Source organism: Grammomys surdaster, unplaced genomic scaffold, assembly GCF_004785775.1.
Source record: "Grammomys surdaster isolate TR1022 unplaced genomic scaffold, NIH_TR_1.0 168, whole genome shotgun sequence".
Lineage (NCBI taxonomy): Eukaryota > Metazoa > Chordata > Mammalia > Rodentia > Muridae > Grammomys > Grammomys surdaster.
In genome coordinates, this window is record NW_021604616.1 from 7,755,026 (window position 1) to 7,779,061 (window position 24,036).

The 24,036-nt window shown below is 38.3% G+C and overlaps 1 protein-coding gene and 1 pseudogene across 1 annotated transcript in view; both read right to left on the reverse strand.

Moving 5' to 3' along the window:
* The window catches only part of Nkain2 (sodium/potassium transporting ATPase interacting 2), a 993,485-nt gene that overhangs the window by 874,268 nt on the left and 95,181 nt on the right, over positions 1-24,036 (reverse strand). The gene's annotated exons all lie outside the window — the stretch shown is intronic.
* Positions 16,124-19,190, reverse strand: LOC114620361 (annotated as a pseudogene).

The following is a 24,036-nucleotide window of genomic DNA, read 5'->3' on the forward strand; positions in this document are numbered from 1 at the left end:
ATGTTTTAAATGAAGTTTAAACTATTGCTTTCTGAGTTACTTTGATTCAGTAAGTAATGGGAAGGATTGAGAGGTACTAAGATGGAGTTCAAGAAGACAGTTCGGAGGAAAATATTCTTTCATCTTTGGCCTGTGACCTGAAGTTCTCAAAGAAACAGAGCTACAATGAAGGAGATTAGGGCTTCATTGAGTCTTGCTGGGTGCCACTCCTGACTTGAACGCTTACTGAATACTGTATAACTCTGGCAATGTACCATGCCTTCCATTGCTCCTTCTAATCTGATTCTGATCACAACAAAACTTACCCTGTAAGGTGTTTTCAGCTGAATGCTATGTGTCCAAGGACTTCCCCTGTTGAAGCCACATCAAGTATATCCACTCTTAAAGAAAAATAGTCAAAAAAATTTTAAAGATCAAATGACATCCAAAGGTAGGCTGTGAAACCTTAACAATGGCATCCTTTCAGGAAAAGATAACTCAAAGTGCACAGTTGCTCAGGCACTGGTCTATGAATTCACCCTGAGGAGGTGACCACCTGCAAACTAGAAGGGGTTCCTGAGCAGGAGCTCCAATGTGCTGACATCCTAATCTTGCACTTTCAGCCTCCCCAAACTTGAGATCTAAGATGTCAGTCAGTTGCATGAGCCTTGTAGTACATGCCCTCTTTTTACGGCAGCCTGACCCATATTGAGAATTTTACTACAAATATAAGGTAATATGTATATGTCATGAGGACCCAAGCATCAGAATCAATATTATATATTGACTAATACTATTAGTTTTGTAGAATCTTCATTTTAACCATGTGAAGACTTATTGCATTAATTGCATTTACTGGGCACCAATCAATAATCCTGTAAATTTCAATTATAGGGGAGAAATAAAACTATTTTCTTTTTCTTTCACTAATTCTGACCCTCTGTAAAAAATACATCTTCTTTGAATTATTTCCAATATGGCCAATAAAATAATAGGTCTATTTTGGTAAAACATTAGGCAAATACTAGACTACAAATATTGTTTGTATAATTACAAGGAAATAAACCCGTAGGAGCTGTGCTGCCTAGTCTCATATGATTTTTGAAGAGAAAACCTCACTTGAGATAATGTTTTCTACAGACTGGTCTGTGGGGCATTTTCTTGATGGATGATTGATGATTGAGTGGGGCCAAGCCTGGGAAGATCGTACGACCCATGAATAAGTTGCCCAGGATACTGTGAGGAAGCAGTCTGAGAAAACCATGAAGAACAAACCAGCAAGCAGAACTCATTCATGGCGTCTGCATCAGTTCCTGCTTCCAGGACCCTGCCCTGCTTGAATGTCTGTCCTTATTTCCTTGGATGATAGACAATGACCTATAAAATGAAAACCTTTTCTCCACAGGTTCCTTTTAATCATGGTGTTTCAACACAAGAGAAAGCCTAACTAAAACAAAAAATATGTTTAATGCTAGGCAAATATTGTAGTGTATTCACAGTTCTGCAAACTGAACAAAGATTTGGAGTTGCTTATCCAATTCTCCTAAGCACTGAAGAAACCTAGGTTTCATTGTTTGCTTGCTTGCTTGCTGGCTTGCTCGTTTATTTGGAAAATGTAATAGCTATTCTTGGTTGTCAACTCTCTTGCATCTGGAATTATCTGGAATTAACTAAAATCCAAGCAGTTAGGTACACTTGTTTTTGTTTTTTGTTTTTGTTTTTGTTTTTGTTTTAATTTTTATTGTATGTTTTATTTACATTTCCTATGTTGTCCCCTTACCCCATCCCCCACCCACCCAGGAACCCCCAATCCCCTCACCCCTCCTCCTTCTTCTCTGTGGATGTAACCTCTATCTACCCCCCCACTCCCACCTCCCCCTCAAAATTCCCTCCCCCTGGGGCATCCAGCCTTCATGTGGTCAAGATTCTCTTCTTCCACCTATGCCCAGCAGGGCCCTCCACTATTACATATTCAACTGAAGCGCTGGATCCCTCCCTAAGTGCTCCCAGGATGGTGGTTTAGACCCTGGGAGCTGTGGTTGGTTGGTATTGTTGCTCTCCTCATGGGGCCACAAATCCTTTCAGCTCTCCTTCAGTCTTCACTCTAACTCCTCTATTGAGAACCCCATGATCAGTTCAATGGCTAGTTGTGAGCATCTGCCTCTGAGTATGTCAGACTCTTGAAGACCTCTGAGGAGATATCCATATCAGGCTCTTATCAGCATGCACTTCCTGAATTCCACATCAGCATCTACCTTTGGTGATTGCACATGGGATAGATACTCAGGTGGAGTGGTCTTGAGACGGCCCCTCCTTCAGTTTCTGTCCCTCACTTTGTCTCCATATTTGCTCCATTGAGTAGTTTGTTGCTCCTTCTAAGAAGGACCGAATCACTCCCACTTGGTCTTCCTTCTTTATGGGCTTCATGTGGCCTGTGAGTTGCATCTTCGGCATTTCAAGGTTCTGGGCTAATATCCAATAATCAGTGAGTGAATACCATGTGTGTTCTTTTGTGATTGGCTTACCTCACTCAGGATGATAATTTCTAGTTCCATCCATTTACCTAGGAACCTCTCGAATTCATTGTTTTTAATAGCTGAGTAATACTCCATTGTGTAAATATACCACATTTTTTGAATCCATTCCTCAGTTGAAGGACATCTGGGTTCTTTCCAGCTCCTGGCTATTATAAACAAGGCTGCTATGAACATAGTTGAGCATATGTCCTTGTTATATGTTCGAGCATCTTCTGGGTATATGCCTAGGAGTGGTATAGCTGGATCCTCAGGTAATGCTATGTCCAATTTTCTGAGGAACCTCCAGACTGATTTCCAAAGTGGTTGCACCATCTTGCAGTCCCACCAACAATGGAGGAGTGTTCCTCTTTCTCTACACCCTCGCCAGCATCTACTATCACCTGAGTTTTTAATCTTAGCCATTCTGACTGGTGTGAGATGGAATCTCAGGGTTGTTTTGACTTGCATTTCCCTGATGACTAAGGACATTGAACATTTCTTTAGGTGCTTCTCGGCCATTCGAGTTTCTTCCGTTGAAAATTCTTTGTTAAGCTCTATACTCCATTTTTTAATAGGGTAATTTGGTTGTCTGGAGTCTAATTTCTTGAGTTCTTTGTATATATTGGATATTAGCCCTCTATCAGATGAAGGATTGGTAAAGATCTTTTCCCAGTTTGTTGGTTGTAGTTTTGTCCTATTGACAGTGTCCTTTGCCTTACAGAAACTTTGCAACTTTATGAAGTCCCATTTGTCAATTCTTGATCTTAGAGCATATGCCATTGGAGTTCTGTTCAGGAACTTTTCCCCTGTGCCCAAGTATTCGAGGCTTTTCCCCACCTTCTCTTCTATTAGTTTCAGTGTATCTGGTTTTATGTGGAGGTCCTTTATCCACTTAGACTTGAGCTTTGTACAAGGGGATAAGAATGGATCAATTTTCATTCTTCTACATGTTGTCCTCCAGTTGAACCAGCACCATTTGTTGAAAATGCTGTCCTTTTTCCACTGGACAGTTTTAGCTCCTTTGTCAAAGATCAAGTGACCATAGGAGTGTGGGTTCATTTCTGGGTCTTCAATTCTATTCCATTGATCTTCCTGCCTGTCTCTGTACCAATACCAGGTAGTTTTTATCACTATTGCTCTGTAGTACAGCTTGAGGTCAGGGATGGTGATTCCTCCCGAAGTCCTTTATTGTTGAGAATAGTTTTCCCTATCCTGGGTTTTTTGTTATTCCATATGAATTTGAGAATTTCCTTTTCTAACTCTGTGAAGAATTGAGTTGGGATTTTAATGGGGATTGCATTGAATCTGTAGATTGCTTTTGGCAAGATGGCCATTTTTATTATATTAATCCTGCCAATCCATGAGCATGGGAGATTTTTCCATCTTCTGAGATCTTCTTTAATTTTTTTCTTCAGAGACTTGAAGTTCTTGTCATACAGGTCTTTCACTTGCTTGGTTAGATTCACACCAAGGTATTTTATATTATTTGCAACTATTGTGAAAGGTGTCATTTCCCTAATTTCTTTTTCAGTCTGTTTATCTTTCATGTAGAGGAAGGCTACAGATTTGTTTGAGTTGATTTTATAACCAGCCACTTTGCTGAAGCTGTTTATCAGGTTTAGGAGTTCTCTGGTGGAAGTTTGGGGGTCACTTAAGTATACTATCATATCATCTGCAAATAGCGATATTTTGACTTCTTCCTTTCCTATTTGTATCCCTTTGACTTCTTTTTGTTGTCTAATTGCTCTGGCTAGGACTTCCAGTACTATATTCAATAGGTAGGGGGAGAGTGGGCAGCCTTGTCTAGTCCCTGATCTTAGTGGGATTGCTTCAAGTTTTTCTCCATTTAGCTTGATGTTGGCTACTGGTTTGCTTTAAATTGCTTTTACTATGTTTAGGTAGGGGCCTTGAATTCCTGATCTTTCCAAGACTTTTATCATGAAGGGATGTTGAATTTTGTCAAATGCTTTCTCAGCATCTAGTGAGATGATCATGTGGTTTTTTCTTTATGTTTGTTTATATAGTGGATTAAATTGATGGATTTCAGTTAGGTACACTTGTAAAGGTACAAATGATTCTTAATTGACACATGCGAAGTGGAAAGACACACCCTATATCCAGATCATCTGAGGTGGGAAGATCTACCTTAAATCTGGGCCAAACTTGATGGCAGATAAAGTTCGTGAAAGACAAAAATCCCTTGCTTTTGTCTTCTTGTGCTCACTCTAGCTGGCAAGTTAGTTCTTTCACTATTTAGAGTCTAGTCCTTCATGGTTCTGGTGTAGACTGAAGACCATCTGTCACATCCAGCCCCATAGACTGAATAACTGCTGAATTCCTGGGCTGTCGATCAGATGACATCCATTTTTGAAATAGTTGAACCATGGCTACTCTAATACACCTAGGTTTTGGGTAGAAAAGTCCACGTTATCAGTTTTGTCTCTCTATAGAGTACCCTGGCTAACTCAGAAGAGTATGATGATTTTAATATCACAAAGAATTTGATAATCAACATCAATATCACAGCAAACCTATAATATTGCAGCAGGTGAAGTCTATTTTAATTAGTGGTAAGTCTTGTGTGTACAATAATATTTAAATTTTATAATTTATTCCAAAACATAAAAAATTGCATCAATAAATAAAAGAACTGGCTAGGCCTATTTAATAGTGAAGGGCTCATAAACACTGCTTTACAGTTCACACTTCCCCTACACTCTTGAAATTTGTTACAAGCCCAAAATATTTAGAGCAGGTAGAAAAAAAGAACAAATTTGGAAAGATAATTGCTTGACTTTGCACAACTATAAAATGACAGTGCCCAACCAACTATATAATGTACTGACTTGCAAATGATAAGATACATTTTTAAATTAACATTTGCAAACCATATACCCTTAAATCCTTCAAAAATCTATTGAAAGCAGTTACCATTGTGTTCATTACATTTTTCATAGCAAACTTTTCTTGTAAAAGCCAATTTTAATGTATCCCTGATATAAGTTATATCCCTTCATTATCTCACTTATTCAGTTTTTTAAATAAGTAACAATTATACACTAAAATGACAGTTGCTGGAGATACTGTAGAGAATAGCAAGCCTATCTCATAGAAGATCGATGTGGTGTAACACACAGACACAACTGAGAGGACTCCACAATTCTAAACTTGCACTTTAAGGCAAAAACTATAAGGAAGGATATGAAATTTCCACTGGAATCTATATGGCAGCCTGTGAAGTGGGTATTGCTATATAGAAAGGACATGGACAGGAGAACATTTACAATGTAGAAAGAATACTCTACTTTAGCATGGCCAAAAGTGCTATGAAAGAGAAAACACATGATCTACTCAAGGAATCCACTGGGATGAGAGAAACAGCAAAAACTCAGGGAGAGAACCGGTGGGTTGCAATTAGCCTTACAGTTGTTCCTAAAGGCACTGGCCTTTATGTCTAAGTGGAGCCAAAAACAACGCCAGGCAGGTATGACAAGTTATGAGTTGCATTTCAAAATTATAAAGAAACTGGAGAGATCTTTCCCTAGCAACTTAACAGCACACCTGAGAACTTTAGAACAAAAAGAAACAAACACACCCAAGAGGAGTAGAAGGCAGGAAACAGTCAAACTCAGGGCCAGAATCAACCAAATAGAATCAAAGAAAACTATACAAAGAATCAACAAAACCAACAGCTGGTTCTTTGAAAGAATCAAGAAGACAGATAAACCCGTAGCCAAACTAACTAAAGGGCCCAGAGGCACTATCCAAATTAACAAAATGAGAAATGAAAAGGGAAACATAACAACAGAAATTGATGAAATTCAAAAAAGACCCATCAGATTCTCCTACAAAAGTTTATACTCAACAAAACTGAAAAATGTAGATGAAATGGATAGTTTTCTAGACAGATACCACATAGCAAAATTAAACCAAGGGCAGATAAACTATTTAAACAGGACCATATCTCATAAGGAAATAGAAGAACTCATTAAAAATCTCCCAACATACCCCCCACCAAAAAAAAAAAAAAAGAAAAGAAAGAAAAGAAAAAGAAAATCCCAGGGCCAGATGGATTTAGTGCAGAATTTTACCAGATATTCAAAGAAGACCTGAGAACAACATTCCTCACACTATTCCATAAAATAGAAACAGAAGAATCACTACCTAATTCATTCTATGAAGCCACAATTACTCTGATACCTAAATCACACAAGGACCCAACCAAAAAAGAGAACTTCAGACCAATCTTGCTTATGAATATTGATGCAAAAATGCTCAATAAAATTCTTGCAAATTGAATCCAAGAACACATCAAAACCATCATACATCATCGCAATCCCAGGGATGCAAGGTTGGTTCAGTATATGAAAATTCATTAACATAATCCATTATATAAACAAATTCAAAGAAAAAAATCACATGGTCAACTCCTTAGATGCAGAAAATACATTTGACAAAATACAACACCCCTTCATGTTAAAAGTATTGGAGAGATCAGGAATTCCAGGCCCATACCTAAGCATAATAAAAGCAATTTACTGAAAATACAACAGACAATATCAAATTAAATGGAGAGATACTTGAAGCAATCACACTAAAATCGGGGACAAGACAAGGATGCCCACTCTCCCCATGTCTATTCAATATAGTACTCGAAGTGCTAGATAGAACAATAAGACAACAAAAAGAGATCAAAGGACTACAAATTGGCAAAGAAGAAATAAAAGTAACATTATTTGCAGATGATATGATAGTCTACTTACATGGTCCCAAAAATTCTACCAGAGAACTCCAGCTGATAACTTCAACAAAGTGGCCAAAATATAAAATTAACTCAAATAAATCAGTAGTCTTCCTTTATAAAAATGATAAACAGGCTTAGAAAGAAATTAGGGAAACAACTCCTTTCACAATAGCCACAAGCAAAAACAAAAAAGAAAAAGAAAAAGAAAAAAAAGAAAAAAGAAAAAGAAAACCAGAATAGCTAAAACAATTTTTAACAATAAAAGAATGGTTGGAGGAATCACCATCCATGACCTCAAGCTTTACTACAGAGTAATAGTGATAAAAACTGCATGGTATTGGTACAGAGACAGACACGTTGATCAATGGAAAAGAATTAAAGACCTAGAAGTAAAACCCCACATTTGATCTTTGACAAAGAAGCCAAACATACACCATGTAAAAAAGAAAGCATCCTTAATAAATGGTGCTGGTCTAACTGGCTGTCTGTCTGTAGAAACATGAAAATAGATATATATTTGTTACCTTGCACAAAGATCAAGTCCAAGTGGCTCAAGGACTTTAACATAAAACCAGACACACTGAATCTAACAGAAGAGAGAGTGGGAAAGAGCAAGAGTAATTTCAATAGAGAGAGCAGGCTATAAGCAAAGCCCAGTGGATGAATTGCTGACTCTACAAACACTATCACCATGGAGATAGGAAGATGCCACATACAAAGTACATCTATGATATAATCAAGAGTATTCAGTTGTAGCTGCAGGTAAGGCTGAGTAGGGAGATACAGTGTAGTGAAACTTCCATTAACTCATAAAGAAAGAAAACAAATTGGAGCTTATTCACAGGACGTCTGTATTCACAGGAGCTAATTGATGATTCAGGTTAATTGCTGAATTACAGGTTGAATCTCTGATATGGCTTCTGTAAGCATAATTGGGCAACACAACAATGGCAGAGGTTAGCCTACAAAAGGAATTGCTAACGTATGCAATTCAAATAAATGTCTATAAGATGTAACTGTCAAAATAGTAATTATGACTTAGTGAGCTAAATTTTCAAACTGATCTCTGAATACACTCAGCACATTTCAAAACCAGGGATTTATGGAAAATCAAACTTTTTATTACTGAATCATCAATATGATTTAGATAATTGTAAAATGTTTTGAGTAGTTAAATAATTTTTAAAAATCACATTAATTTTAAATGTGTATTTCATTTTTGAACAAATAATGAATAAGCCCTTATTTTAAATTTTCATGGTCACTAGTGACATTCATTACATGTAAATAAGCTTTGTAAGGTAAAAGCAATGCACTGAGTATCATGTTAAAACATTGAATATGTATATTAAAGACAACTGACAAACAGATTTACCAAGATTAATAATAATAATACAATGGACTATACACACAGCTCAGACTCAAAAGTGAATCCCATACTTTAGATGTTGTAGCAAAAACCAGAGATGTTTAAGATAAATACTCAAATATTTGATAATTCACTAGTGAAGAAGAAATATTCAGTGCAAAATGACTGGTAAGATCGATCACATTTCACCAATATAAGAGCCAGATATCAATATTGTAGATATCAGTATCAGTGACCAACATGCCTTTTACAACGTCTCCTAAGAGACACTGATAACATGATCAATTGATACATGATCCAATTAAGTGAATTTTTCTCACTGCTTACCAAGCTGTCTTCTTCCTGACAGAGCCAATAGCATTAGTGCCACAAAATATAGTGACTGTAGTTGCATTGTAAAGTATCTTCTCATTGGTGGTGAAGTAGATGTTTGTCCAAAACATAGTGAACAGGGAGAGGATAAACTCTTGCTCTAACCAAATATTCTTTGATAGAATAAGCAGGATTCCTACCAACCTTTGTGTATAGCACCAGATGTTTTGTGAGTCGTGGAAAAGCAAGACATCTACAATTCTGTGAACCTGACCTTCATGCTGTTCTTAATAATCATGTGAAAGCATTACCTGCCATGCTATTCTGTGAACAAGGGCAGTAAAAGGCCTCAAAACCACTCATCAGAAAGGACAAAAAGATGCTTCCAAGCAACAAGTGACATTGGTGCTAGATAGCTGAGACTGCCACTACCAAAACTGATAGAGTTTTGAAACATCTTAAAAGTAATGCCATATTAAAGGGAACATTTGACAAAAATGTTATAAAAGAGAAATGAACTAACAGATTAGAAAATCAAGATTCTAGTTCCTGATCTTAAAATAATAATATGGAGAAGCAAGATTCAGTCAGCTATTGGATGCCAACTATAAATCTGTTATATGTAAAATGCAGTTGTTAGGCTGGATTATTGTAAAGGCCTTTTCTAGATCTATGACATTGACAGGTTGATAATAGTTATCAATTATTGACTATTTTTCAAGTTAATGCATTACTAATTTTAAATACTTAACAATAACTATAACTTAAAATATATGTATATGTATGTATATGTAATTATATGTATGTTTATATATTATATGTACATACATATACAGACATACATATGTACATATGCACAAATGCTCGGTAGGTGAGTTTACTAAAATTCCTATTAATCTGAAAAACCAATTACCATAAAATTCTAATTTTCCCAGAAGTTTAAAGTGAAACATGGCTTTAGTGAAGAAGAGCAAAGGAAGATGGGGTCAAACATTTCATACTGTGACCCATTCAGAAATCCCCACTGTTCATAAGTACCACATGCAACAGATTACTACTGGATTCACTGGCATCATGGAACAATGAAATCTGATTGATTGAAACTTCAGGTTAAAGACTCCTTGTCTTCAAGTGCTTTGAAATTTGGTGAGAAATGCATTGTTTCCTCTGCACATCATGGTTTTCAGTTTGCTAGAATGTAACTTAATGTGAATACTACACTACTCAATGATTTTGAATGAATAAAAATTGACTGTAAAGCAGTTTAATGTAAAATAGTTTCATTAGATTAAAACGAACTCATGTAACACCAAAAGCACAAATCATATTGACTACAAAGGCTCAGTTAATACAAATAGATCTAGACTACAATAAACGCAAATGAATTAAATATTTTAGCTACTATAACCTCCCACACCATGGACTTTTGAATGGTTTACAGTACTACATGCAAATTATTTCCTGTGGTGTGGGCCTCAATTTTATTCAGAGAGAATAGTTAACCCCATAATAATTGTGGAACTACCTTGTACATATATGCTTTATACCAGTGTTTCTCAAACTTTGGGTTGCAACCCCTTGGGAGATCAAAGGATGCTTTCACAGGGGTGGTCTAAGACCATCAAAAAACATAAATTATGATCTATATCACTTCATGGAGTAGCAACAAAAATAATTGTATCATGGGTAGGGGTAAAGGCTTGCAGTGTTAGGAAAGTTGAGAACCACTGCTTTATATTCTACCCATAGATAATTATCACTCTTAATCAGAGAAGCCTATCTTTCCAGTAAACTGTGATGAAGAGGGGCATAGATACAGGAAATAAGGGACTGAGGGTTCAGGCTTAAACAAGACAGATATAGAAAGCATCCACTCCAAGACCCAGGAACACAGGGGAAAGGGTGGGAATCGCATAAAATTTGAAGGGTTTTGAAATGCTATCCTATGAGAAATACATAGCCAATATAATCAGAAAGTCTCAGCCACTTTGAACAAAACTACACTGGGTCTATACAAAGAAGGGTAGGCCTATCAATACATCAGGAAAATTAAAGGAGAGACATGAGTGGCTCTTTCATTGGTAAACTATTTCAAATACATTGATTCAGGACAAGAGGGACTTAGTCCACTCAGTGTGTATGACTACACCACCAGATACCAACAGATGGTTCCAATTGGATGGTTACACAGACTGCCCTGATTAGACTAAATTGATCACAGGATACAATCAAGCCATGAATCTGGGACGAGGACAGATAGGCAGAAAAATGTATTGATGCAGCAAACATGCATTACACATATTTGTGAAACTGTCAAAGAACTGAATATAAAAAGTCTAATGAGTTTGGAGAACTATGGTAAGAGAGTGGTTCTATGCATAAGTGTTTTAACTACTTAAAAAGTGGGAATAAAGGTAGATAATTTCATTCAGTTGTGACTTACAACTTATTATACAAATGCCTCATAATTTTAAAAGAAAATTCAAAGCATGGGGCTAGAAGAAATTATAGGCAGACCTATTGATTATCATATGATTATGTAATATTTTAGACCAATCTTTTTCCACAATGAATTAATTACAGCACTTGCAGAAGTGAGATAGATTGTTGAGGAAAAATAGCAAGTATTTTTAACAGATATTTGTTTAAAAAAAACAATACCAAACTAGTTCAAATTTTAGGATACACACATGCATGCATGAATGCATACACATTCAAACATAACATACATGTTGAATTAATTATGTCAAAAGAAATATAGTTAAATTTTGTATTATATATATATATATATATAATATATATATTTTACTTAAATATAACTACTCCATTAAACTTAATAATTCACAACATATATGACTACAACTTGAGGTTAAAGACATACTCATCTTACACTATCTAAAAATTGTATTGATAAATAGACTGTCTTCCATTTCAGTGACTGTTTTCCATATGTGCACTTTTTTCAAATTCTGCATCGGAAATATGTGTTTTATGAAGGCTCATCAAAAGTCTACACAGGATTCCTGCAGAAGACTTGGGTTCAGTTTCTAACACCCACATGGAAGATCACAGACACTGGTAAGTCCATTTCCAGGGTTGAGTTGTTTTCTTGGCTCTAAAGCTGCCCACACCCACGTGGTTCAAAAGCACACAATTAGGTGCACACATATACAGCTTGAAGAGACACTAACTCCCTTTGTCCTAAATCCCCTTTGAAGGTTGTCTGTAAACTATACTCAATAACACTGGTAGAGAGCAGAAGGTAGACTTGTTTGACCATCAAGTTTAATAAAGAAAATGAATTTCCACAAAGATTAGGTGGCTGAGCAGGATGTTTATTCTAAAACTTTCAGATTGCCTGAATTCAGAATGTTTCTAAGCGTGTCATAATATACCTGTGTTATGCCATGTAGACCCTATAGATATTAGGAGGATCTTGAAATCCACTCATGATGTTTGTTGTACTGTGATTGTCGAAGCTTTTATCTCTAATAAAGGATAAATATGACTTCTCCCTATGTCAAGCACACAATGGGAACCTCAAGTATTAATGGGAACTAAAGCAAATCTGAGACCCTTTACATTATCAGTGGAATTTCTTACTCAAAGAATAAATTAATTTCCCTAGCCATGTTTCCATTTTGTAAGGGTTTTTAAGACTAAAAAGAAATAATTAGTCTTTATAGTACATCATTATTCATAGCTATTAACATAATATGATTAATTTCATAATTACTCAGTCCTTAAAATAATCCTGCCAGTCATTTACAATCAGATAGATGAAGTTTTACAAGACCATCCAGAAGGACATTGCCAAACCAAGTGGTGTGCAAGAATTGAGCCTCTCCTCTTCACCTCAAGTTAAACTAGTTAAGCTTATACAGATAAGGAAAGAAAGATTATTCTTCACTGAAAACTTCAGATGGCGTATTATTAATTAACAATCAAGATAAGGCATTTAGTCTGTCATTTCTGAGTTCTCAAAACATCATGTTTGTGGACATGCTCACTCAGTGAAGAGTCTACCTAATTAATAACAGAACCCTCCTGCCCCATATGCCCATACATAAATCTAGATAAAAATTTCCAGGGCCACATTTAATATGTCAGTGTTGCTTGAGATGATTAATAAAGAACAGGGCAAGAGGGTAGGCAAGATACCTGTAGCATCACCACCTATTAGACAAGTCTATTTTAGTGTAATATGGTAATGTTACAGTTCTATGCTCAAAACAGACAGACAACAAACATTTGATCTGGTTAATTGTGACAAAAATACAATGATAACATGCCTTCAGAAGTTCATAATATTTTTATAAAGTTCCATTAAGAACAAAACCTGTTTTTTTTTAAGTTGTCAACATTGTGCTTCTGTATCAGACATATTGAATTGTTTCTTGTTTCTCCCTTAGATATTTCATGTGATGCACTGAAATAACTGGCTGGAGTTTACAGGTCAAAATACAGTAGCAGAGAAGCTTCAGAGCATGAGTTTTCATCACACTGATAAATGTAACTCAGTTTGAAGTTAACTAGTTACATTAAAAGGCATTACTAACCTTGGATTCCATACTCTATATTTCCTAATCTCCAATATATCAGTTACATATCAGGATACCCCATGAATCCCATCTTGAAACCTGTGTTTCTGACAGTTTGTGTTAAGCAGAATAAACTTCAGTAGCAATTTTTCTTGAAAGAGATTGGAGTAGGAGCTCTTTGAAAAACACTGTATGATAATTGCCAGAGTTATATTTCCTTATTGCTTACCCTACAAAAGAGCCATTATTTCTACTTCTTTATAGAAGAGGCTTTGCCACATTTTGATGTTAATACCACCAGGAAACAAAATACTCACCACCAAAGAGTATCTTTATTTAGGTGGCTAAATAAAATGCATCCATTTTTATTTTGGCAGGGATTGAAGAGGGAAAAGAATTCCCTCCATCAACAACACTGTTTGAGTGTCATGTTTTGTTCATCTATATTCTATTTTCTACTGCAAGGAATAAAAGCAATAATTGGGAACCAGTTTCCAAGGCAGGAGTTTTGTAACAAACATCAGTAGCATGGCTTTCTATTAGCTATCCCAACAACAATCAGAGGATAATGACTTTCAGTCACTATCAATCAATAAATTATTCACTTACAATTTCCCATAATTCATTGCTATTACTACCAGTAATAGAGTTCCCTCCTTTGTTTTTTGAAATTAAACTTGAACAAAGCAGTATGACTAATTACCACTTGCCCTTCTTTAGTTCCCATCAATAATTTGCCAGCCCCCCCCCTTTTTAAGCTGTTAAACTCTCCATTTTTAATACAGTCTTGTAAATGACACAGGTACTCACAAGGAAAACAGCTTCAAAGGCATAAAATGGGTCAGATTTGTTTCCCACACACCATGGTATAAAATTAGGACTACAAAATTCCAGAATAAACCATACTGGTTAAAAAAAATATATAGACTGGCAAAAATATAACAATATTTGCAGAAAACTATGAACTTCTTAACCTTGAGTCTGGGCAGACTAAGGGGAGGGAAACCTCTGAGCGTCTCCCAAAGTTACAGAGGCACTGTGGCTAGCGAGGGAGAGCGAGCACCTCTTGTGCATTTAGGACCCCATGAGGCAGACACATCAAGTACTCTTCATCCATGAGTGGACAAGACAGAACGTGGCTGCCCAGTGGAGTGAGGCAGCACAGGACTGCTCCCACAGGAGAGCATCATCACTAAGATGTTACCTGCAGTTCCTACCTCTGTCCCCACCACCTACATCTCTAGCATTTCTGGTGACCACCATTGCTTCCAACTGGGCTCATTTCCTGGTAAAGCTGTGCAAAGTGGGTTGAGAGGGGGCAGCAGGGAAAAAGGCTCGGCACTGGTAGGAACAGCAAGCTACACAGGGGACCCGAGACTCACTGCGCAGTTGCTAAGCTCACAAAGGCAGTCCAGAATGTTCCAAAACCCGTAAACACACTGAAGCAATGGTGGTGCCAGGAGACAGAGGATGGAGTCCATGGTCTCTGAACAGCTGACCAGTTCAACTCAGAAGAAGTGGACAAAGGCCTGTCCCCAGGCTGGCAGCAGTGAGTCCCTTGGAGCTGGAGTGGTTGCAGATGCAAAAAGGCTGATCTTGTCTGGAATCACGACAGACTCAGGAGCAGCCTGATGTGAGGCACCCTCACATGGCACAGGGAGTTGTACCAGAAAGACAGAGGTGGAGCTGAGGTAATCGGTAGAGTACTTGCCTGGCACACCTCAGCTCCTCTGAGGAAAGCTGTTCCTGGTGCTCTCCAAGCCTGGCACTTCACAGGGATGGAAGGGGTGGGGTGTTGGGGAGGAACAGTGTGATTGGCACCTCTTCAGGGGGCTAGGATTTTGTTTAGTTTTTAACCACATGGTGCATCACAATTTCAGTTTTGAATTCTAGTTTGTACCTCTGTCTCAATTTCTGAATTAAAAAGAAAAGACAATCATTTGTCCCAAGATTTCAGAATAGGTGGGAGAGTTATCCTGGGAAAATAGTTTGTTAAAGAAGAAAGGTTTCAATTAATGCTAAAAATACACAAACTAATGCTTTTTAAAGTATCTGCTTAGTCACTGCTCTATGGCTGTCAAGAGACAACACAACCAAGGCAACTCTTATAAAAGAAAGCAGCTAACTGAGGACAGGGCGTGTGCTCACAGCTTCAGAGGCTTAGTCCTCCCTCATCATGGTCAGAAGCATGGTGCTGCGTGGTAGCTGAGAGCTACTTCCTAATCCACAGACAGAGAGAGAGAAGGAGGGAGAGAAGGAGAGAGAGAAAGGGAGAGAGATGGAGAGAGGGGGAGGGAGAAATTGGATCTGACATAGGCTTTTGAAACCTCAAAGCACACCTTTGGTGACACACTTCCTCCAACAAGGCCACATGTCCTGATCTTTGTAATCTGATCAAACAGTTCCACTCCCTGGTAACTAAGCATTGAATTATATGAGCTTATGGGGGCCATTTTAATTCAAATCACCACACAACAAATAGAAAAAAATTGTTAATATTACCATTTTTCATTTTGAATAAAAATGACATTCCCCCCACACCCAGAATGTGTATATATTCAAGATACTAAATAAAAATCACTAGTGGGCTCTGATTCTATTTCCTAACTTAATTGTGAAGAGGGAAGGAAGTTTTTGCAAAGGACTAACTGTAGACATTCACTTAAAATTTTAGATACTTCTTTACTCTGGATACTTCTTGGATGGAAGATGACGTCTTTTTATTCCATTTCAGAGGTGTTATGAGTGGGGCTATGATGTCACCATCCTGTGGCTTGGTGAAGTCCCTGAGCACACACCACCGGATGAACTGCTTCCTGGTGGCGTCCAGACTCTTCTTGTCTTTCTTCTTACCGTACATTCAGATGAGCTGTTCTGCAAACTTCTCTGGCAGGAGTTGTGACGCCTGATCTTTGGTAGTCGTGACCGCTTGCCTGCTGTTGCTCTTACAACAGAAGTGAACCTTATGGACTGGATTCTTGTCTTCCATCCCATAATACATATTGATAACATCAACTATGAAATCTTCTGGCTTCAGTTCAGTATCCAGGGAAATTTCAGGTTTGGCATTGCCAAGTTCTTGGGGAAACTGTTCATAATCTTCCTTCATAATCTTCTCACCCTTCGGCTGGGTCTCACCCAAATACTTGTATAGATTGCTGCCTTCAATGTTCCTTAAAATGCTTTGTGCCTCAGACAACTGTGGATTGGAAGAGTATAAAATCTCCAGAAAAATGTTATCTGTCAGCTTAGTGAAAGCTTCCATGTCACTGATGGCTGTGGAAATTCGAAACTTCTTCCCAGCAGCCCCTATAATCTCCACAAAGGGGTCTGATTGAGGAAAGCTTCTGTAATCATTTTATCGAGGAGGTTGCCTATTTTGTGTTGATAAGCTCTGCAGTGTAAGCAGTTGCATGTATGGAACATGTCATACAGATTCCCAACCTTTTTTTCTCATGTAAAACTGTGCTTCGCCTTACAGGAACAGCTCTCATCACTGTCATCCCCTCTACAGATATGGATAACTTAACAAAGCGCTGGTAATCAAAATTATTTTGGATTCCAAGATGGTGACAATCTCTGGCAAAATAATCCCATTTGTTCACAGTGATGCCATTTCTTTTGTTAGCCACTATCTTGAAAAATAAATAGCTCTTCTTGGCAGAGTGTCCTTTATACGGCCACAAACAATCTTTGACTGGTGTTATATATAGGTGGTCCCATACTTTGTTCCTTGGTAAAGCTAATATCTTCTTCAGGGATGAGACTATAGTTTTTCATGACAAGTTTGAGTTCATGAGAATTAACCAGATGTTCAAACATCTCAATAGAGCCCTGTTCACGCCTCCACATTTTGTCTGGGCAAGCAAGTGGGATGAATCTGCCCTCAAACATATGAGAAAATGGCCCATGACCTAGGTCATGGCAGAGCCCCACAATCTGAACACAGAGCATATCTCTCTCACTGATCTTCAGCTCTGGCTGTTTTTCAGCAAGTGCTCCCAGGAAGTAGCCTGCTGGGTACCCCACTCTGAGACTGTGTTCAAACCTATTGTGGGACACTCTAGGGGATACATAGTAGCTGCCTCCCAACTGCTTGGTGTAGTGAAGCCACTGGAGCTGAGGTGTGTCAATGATTCGGATAAGGAGAGGGTGAAACTCAATATAGCCATGAATAGGATCATTAAATACCTTCATTAGATCAATCCGAGACTGACTCAGTTTTTGGATACATTCTATCATCTTCTTCGTCTCCTCCAAAGAACCTATTCCCATCCAAAAAGGGCAGAAATGAACCAATGATTTTATTCTCTCTGAAGATGTCCAGCACTTTCTTCTCTTGGAAACCATGTTTCTCTAAGAAGGAGCACACATCCTCCGGATCCCAGGTTCAGAGGTCGCTGCTTTGGGAGTCACGGTCTGCCAACTGGTTTGCTCCTGCAGCAGGAGTGCTCTGTGTTGTCCTTGGGCTGCCATCACTGCGAGGCCACTTAGCCTTAGCTTCAAACCTGCTCTCTTTCTCTAGATGGCTACCCAATAGGCCAGTTTGGACATTGAGCTGTATTAGTAAAAAATGGAGGCTCTAGATATTCTGAAGCCATGCTGAATTGGCAAGTAATTGCACCCACATAATTCACCCTGCTCTCAGTCAAGAGCATTATGTTGCCTAAATGATGCTAGATTAAAGTCAATTAAAAAGATGACTTGGTTTTGTTTATCATGTACTTTTATAATTTATCTTACAGCTGTTTCTCAAGTACTTCATATGAGGAATGCATATGAAGCAGATATAAGTCCATTGAAAAACTTGATGCATCTCCAATCTCTTTTTGGAATGCATTATCTACAAACAGGCTTGTTAAATTAATTCTGCAATCATAAGCCTCAAGATGGTCTTAAGAACTTTCTAAACTTCCAGAATTGTGCTTAGGTTTAAGTAGGATAAAACACATGGCTGGAAGTAATGTTTTAGCAAAGGAAACACATACAAAACAGCAAAGGAAAGACATACTTATCTGGAAACACTGAATGCAAAAATATTTATGAAAACTCTTGTCATCAAAAATCAAAAAATAAGAATCACTGAACTGTCTTCCTCAGTTTAGTTGTAAGAGATTTTCTGTTAAAACACAATGAACATGCTTTTCTCTGGGGCAGACTCCAAGCTGGTCTGCTCCCATGCAGACTTCACAACTTGACCCGTCCTAGAGGAGCCACTGCACTCAGAGAAGCCTTTAAGAACCCACTCCCACAACCCTATGCCCCAGAGCTTCAGCTGAGAGCCTGAGGCAATCAGGACCCATTACTCACCCAAACACCAACCTCAGGAATACCACTCCCCTTCTGCTCCTCCCTTGGTCCTTTTGGCAGGGGCAGACTCCTAGCTAGTCTGCTCCCATGAAGACTCTACATTCTGACAATTCCTAGAGGAACCAGTGCACTCAGAGCAGCAGGATTTCAGTATCCCAGAGGCATCCTGAGTCCCAGGAACTCTTCTACCCAGGGACTCAGGATAACAGGGTCACAGAGACAGCTGGACTCTCAGGAGTTCTCTGACACAAGAAAGATAACTGAAAAGACAGGATCCAGTCAGAGACAGTGAGGGAGGGTAGCACTAGAGATAACTAGATGGCAAAAGGCAAGCACAGGTACATAAGCAACAGAAACCAATGTTACCTGGCATCATCAGAGCCTAGGTCTCCCACCATAGCCAGTCCTGGACACACCATCACACCGGAAAAGCAGGATTCATATTTAAAATCACTCCTCATGATGATGATAGAAGACTTTAAGAAGGACATAAAAAAGTCCTTTAAAAAAAATACAGGAAAACAAAGGTAAATAGGTAGAATCCCTTAAAGAGAAAACGCAAAATTCTCTTAAAGAATTTCACGAAAACACAAACAAGTGAAGGAATTAAACAAACTCATCCAAGATCTAAAAATAGAAGTAGAAACACTAAAGAAATCTCAAAGGGAGACTACCCTGGGGACAGAAAACCTAGGAAAAAGATCAGGAGTCATAGATGCAAGCGTCACCAACAGAATACAAGAGATAGAAGAGAGAATCTCATGTGCAGAAGACACCATGGAAAACATTGACACAACTGTCAAAGAAAATGCAAAATGCAAAAAGCTCCTAACACAAAACATCCAGGAAATCCAGGAAGCAATGAGAAGACCAAACCTAAGGATAATAGGTATAGATGAGAGTGAAGATTCCCAACTTAAAGGGCCAGTAAATATCTTCAACAAAATTGTAGAAGAAAACTTACCTAACCTAAAGAAAGATATGCCTACCAACATACAAGAAGCATACAGAACTCCAAATAGACTAGATCAAAAAAATTTCCCCCATCACATAATAATCAAAACACCAAATGCACAAAACAAAGAAAGAATATTGAAAGCAGAAAAGGGAAAAAGTCAAGTAACATACAAAGGCAGACCTATCAGAATTATACCAGACTTCTCACCAGAGACTATAAAAGCCAGAAGATCCTGGACTGATATCAGACAGACCCTAAGAGAACACAAATGCCAGCCCAGACTACTAACCAGCAAAATTCTAAATCACTATAGATGGAGAAACCAAGATATTCCATGAAAAAAACAAATTTACACAACATATTTCCACAAATCCAGCCCTACAAAGGATAACAGATGGAGAACTCCAACACAAGGAGGGAAACAACAACCTAGAAAAAATCAAGAAAGTAATCTTCCAACAAAGCCAAAAGAAGATAGCTACACAAACATAATTCCACCACTAATAACAAAAATAACAAGAAGCAACAATCATTTTTCCTTAATATTTCTTAACATTAATGGACTCAATTCCCCAATAAAAAGACATAGACTAAGAAACTGGATACATAAACAGGTCCCAACATTTTGCTGCATACAGGAAACGTCCCTCAGTGACAAAGACAGACACTATCTCAGAGTAAAAGGATGGACAAAAATTTTCCAAGCAAATGATCCCAAAATAAAAGCTGGAGTAGCCATTCTAATATCAAATAAAATTGACTTTCAACCAAAAGTTATCAAAAAAGATAAGAAAGGACACTTCATACTCATCAAAGGAAAAATCTACCAAGATGAACTCTTAATTCTGAACATCTATGCTCCAAAAGCAAAGGCACCCACATTCATAAAAGAAACTTTACTAAAGCTCAGAGCACACATTGCACCTCACACAATAATAGTGGGGGATTTCAACATCCCACTCTCAGCAATGGAAAGATCATGGAAACAGAAACTGAACAAAGAAACAGTGAAACTAACAGAAGTTATGAACCAAATGGATTAACAGGTATCTCTAGAATATTTCATCCTAAAACAAAAGAATATACCTTTTTCTCAGAACCCCATGGTACTGTCTCCAAAAAAGACCACGTAATTGGTCACAAAGAAGCCTCAACAGATACAGAAAGATTGAAATAATCATTTGCATCCTATCAGATCACCAGGGACTAAAGGTGGTCTTCAATAATAAAAAAAAACAATGGAAAGCCGACATATACCTGGAAACTGAACAACACTCTACTCAATGATGACTTGGTCAAGGAAGAAATAAAGAAAAAAAATTAAAGACTTTTTAGAATTTAATGCAAATGAAGGCTTGTCATACCAAAACTTATGGACACAATGAAAGCTGGTACAACTACTCTGGAAATAATTCTGGCGATTCCTTAGAAAATTGGACATAGCATTACCTGAGCACCTAGCTACACCACTCCTGGGCATATACCCAGAAGATACTCCAACATATAACAAGGACATATGCTCCACTATGTTCATAGCAGCCTTATTTATAATAGTCAGAAGCTGGAAAGAACCCAGATGTCCTTGAACAGAGGAATGGATACAGATAATGTGGTACATTTACACAATGAAATACTACTCAGCTATTAAAAACAATGAATTCATGAAATTCTTAGGCAAATGGATGGAAGTAGTAAATATCATCCTGAGTGAAATGATCCAATCACAAAAGAATATCCATGGTATTCACTCACTGATAAGTGGATATTACCCCAAAAGCTCAAAATACCAAAGATACAACTCATAGATCACAAGAAGCTCATGAAGAAGGAAGAACAAAGTGTGGGCGCTTCAGTCCTTCTCAGAAGGAGTAACAAAATACTCATGAGGACAAATATGGAGACAAAGTGTGGGACAGAAACTGAAGAAGGGGCCATCCAGAGACTGCTCCACCTGGGTATCCTTCCCATGTGCAGTCACCAAAGGAAGACACTGATGTGAATGTCAAGAAGTGCATGCTGACAGGAGCCTGATATAGTTGTCTCCTTAGAGGTCTACCAGAGTCTGACATACTAAGAGGCCAATGCTCACAGCTAACCATTCAAATGACCATGGAGTTTCCAATGGATGAGTTAGAAGTCTGAAGGAGCTGAAAGAGTTTGTGACCCCATGGGGAGAGCAACAATACCAACCACCCAGAGCTCCCAGGGTCTAAACCACCAGGCTGGGAGCACATAGGGAGGGACCCATGGCTCCAGCAGTATATGTAGGGGAGGATGGCCTTGTCCGGCATAGGTGAGAGAGGAGGTCCTTGGTCCTGTGAAGGCTGGATGCCTCAGAGTAGGGGAATTTGAGGACAGGGAAGTGGGAGTGGGTAGGTGTGTGGAGGCACATCTTCATAGAAGCAGGAGGATTAGGGGATTGGATAGGGAGTTTCTCGGTGGGGGGGGATATAGAAAGGGGATAACATCTGAAATGTAAATAAAATATCCAATAAAAAATAGAAAATATAGTAATAAATAAATAAATAAATAAATAAACAAACAAACTGACAACCATTTAAAAAATACAATGAACATTTACAGTAGTCCTGTTGTTGTTGCTTCTGCTGCTGCTTTGGCTGTCCTTTGTTTTTGAGTAGTATACAATTCTGATGTACAGAGTCCTTAAAAACACAAAATCTTGCATTGCCACAGGTCACTTACTTCCACTATGATAACCATGTAGTCTCAAGCAAAGTTGTTGTTGAATCTACTCCCAGATGTGTATTAGCTTCATGAGCTAAGTAAGCTTCTTCCTTTCCTTATACGCAGCATTCTGTAAAGTCTTTTCCATTCCTGATTTTACCAATAGTTTTGTCTTTCAATTTCTAAAATATTTCAATTTTGCAACATAAAAGGGAGGCCACCTGACAATAGCCACACAGATTATTCATCTCTTACTTTTTACAAACCTATCTGCCAAATCTGTTATCATAACAAAAAAAGTCTCCTAAAGTAGTCTTTACATATAAGTATTTTTTAAAGAATGCACCTAAAAAGATCAATTTATTATTTTTATCTTAATAGTGCTTTGTAAAAATCTTTTAGATCTGTTGCAATACAAAATAACACAGCATTTTTCTTTTTTTTTTTTTTTTTTAATTTTTTTATTGGATGTTTTATTTACATTTCATATGTTGTCCCCTTACCCCATCCCCCACCCACCCAGGAACCCCCAATCCCCTCACACCTCCTCCTTCTTCTTTGTGGATGTAACCTCTATCTACCCCCCCACTCCCACCTCCCCACCCTCAAAACTCCCACCCCCTGGGGCGTCCAGCCTTCATGAGGTCAAGGATCTCATCTTCCACCTGTGCCCAGCAGGGCCCTCCACTCTTATATATTCAGCTAAGGCCCTGGATCCCTCCATAAGTGCTCCCAGGCTGGTGGTTTAGACCCTGGGAGCTGTGGTTGGTTGGTATTGTTGCTCTCCTCATGGGGCCACAAATCCTTTCAGCTCCTTCAGTCTTCACTCTAACTCCTCCATTGAGAACCCCATAATCACTTCAATGGCTAGTTGTGAGCATCTGCCTCTGAATATGTCAGACTCTTGAAGACCTCTGAGGAGACATCCATATCAGGCTCTTATCAGCATGCACTTCCTGACTTCCACATCAGCATCTACCTTTGGTGACTGCACATGGGATGGATACTCAGGTGGAAAGGTCTTGAGACGGCCCCTCCTTCAGTTTTTGTCCCTCGCTTTGTCTCCATATTTGCTCCCTTGAGTATTTTGTTGCTCCTTCTAAGAAGGACCGAATCACCCCCACTTGGTCTTCCTTCTTTATGGACTTCATGTGGCCTGTGAGTTGCATCTTGGGCATTTTAAGGTTCTGGGCTAATATCCAATAATCAGTGAGTGAATACCATGTGTGTTCTTTTGTGATTGGCTTACCTCACTCAGTATGATAATTTCTAGTTCCATCCATTTACCTAGGAACCTCTCAAATTCATTGTTTTTAATAGCTGAGTAATACTCCATTGTGTAAATATACCACATTTTTTGAATCCATTCCTCAGTTGAAGGACATCTGGGTTCTTTCCAGCTCCTGGCTATTATAAATAAGGCTGCTATGAACATAGTTGAGCATATGTCCTTATTATATGTTCGAGCACCTTCTGGGTATATGCCTAGGAGTGGTATAGCTGGATCCTCGGGTAATGCTATGTCCAATTTTCTGAGGAACCGCCACACTGATTTCCAAAGTGGTTGCACCATCTTGCAGTCCCACCAACAATGGAGGAGTGTTCCTCTTTCTCCACACCCT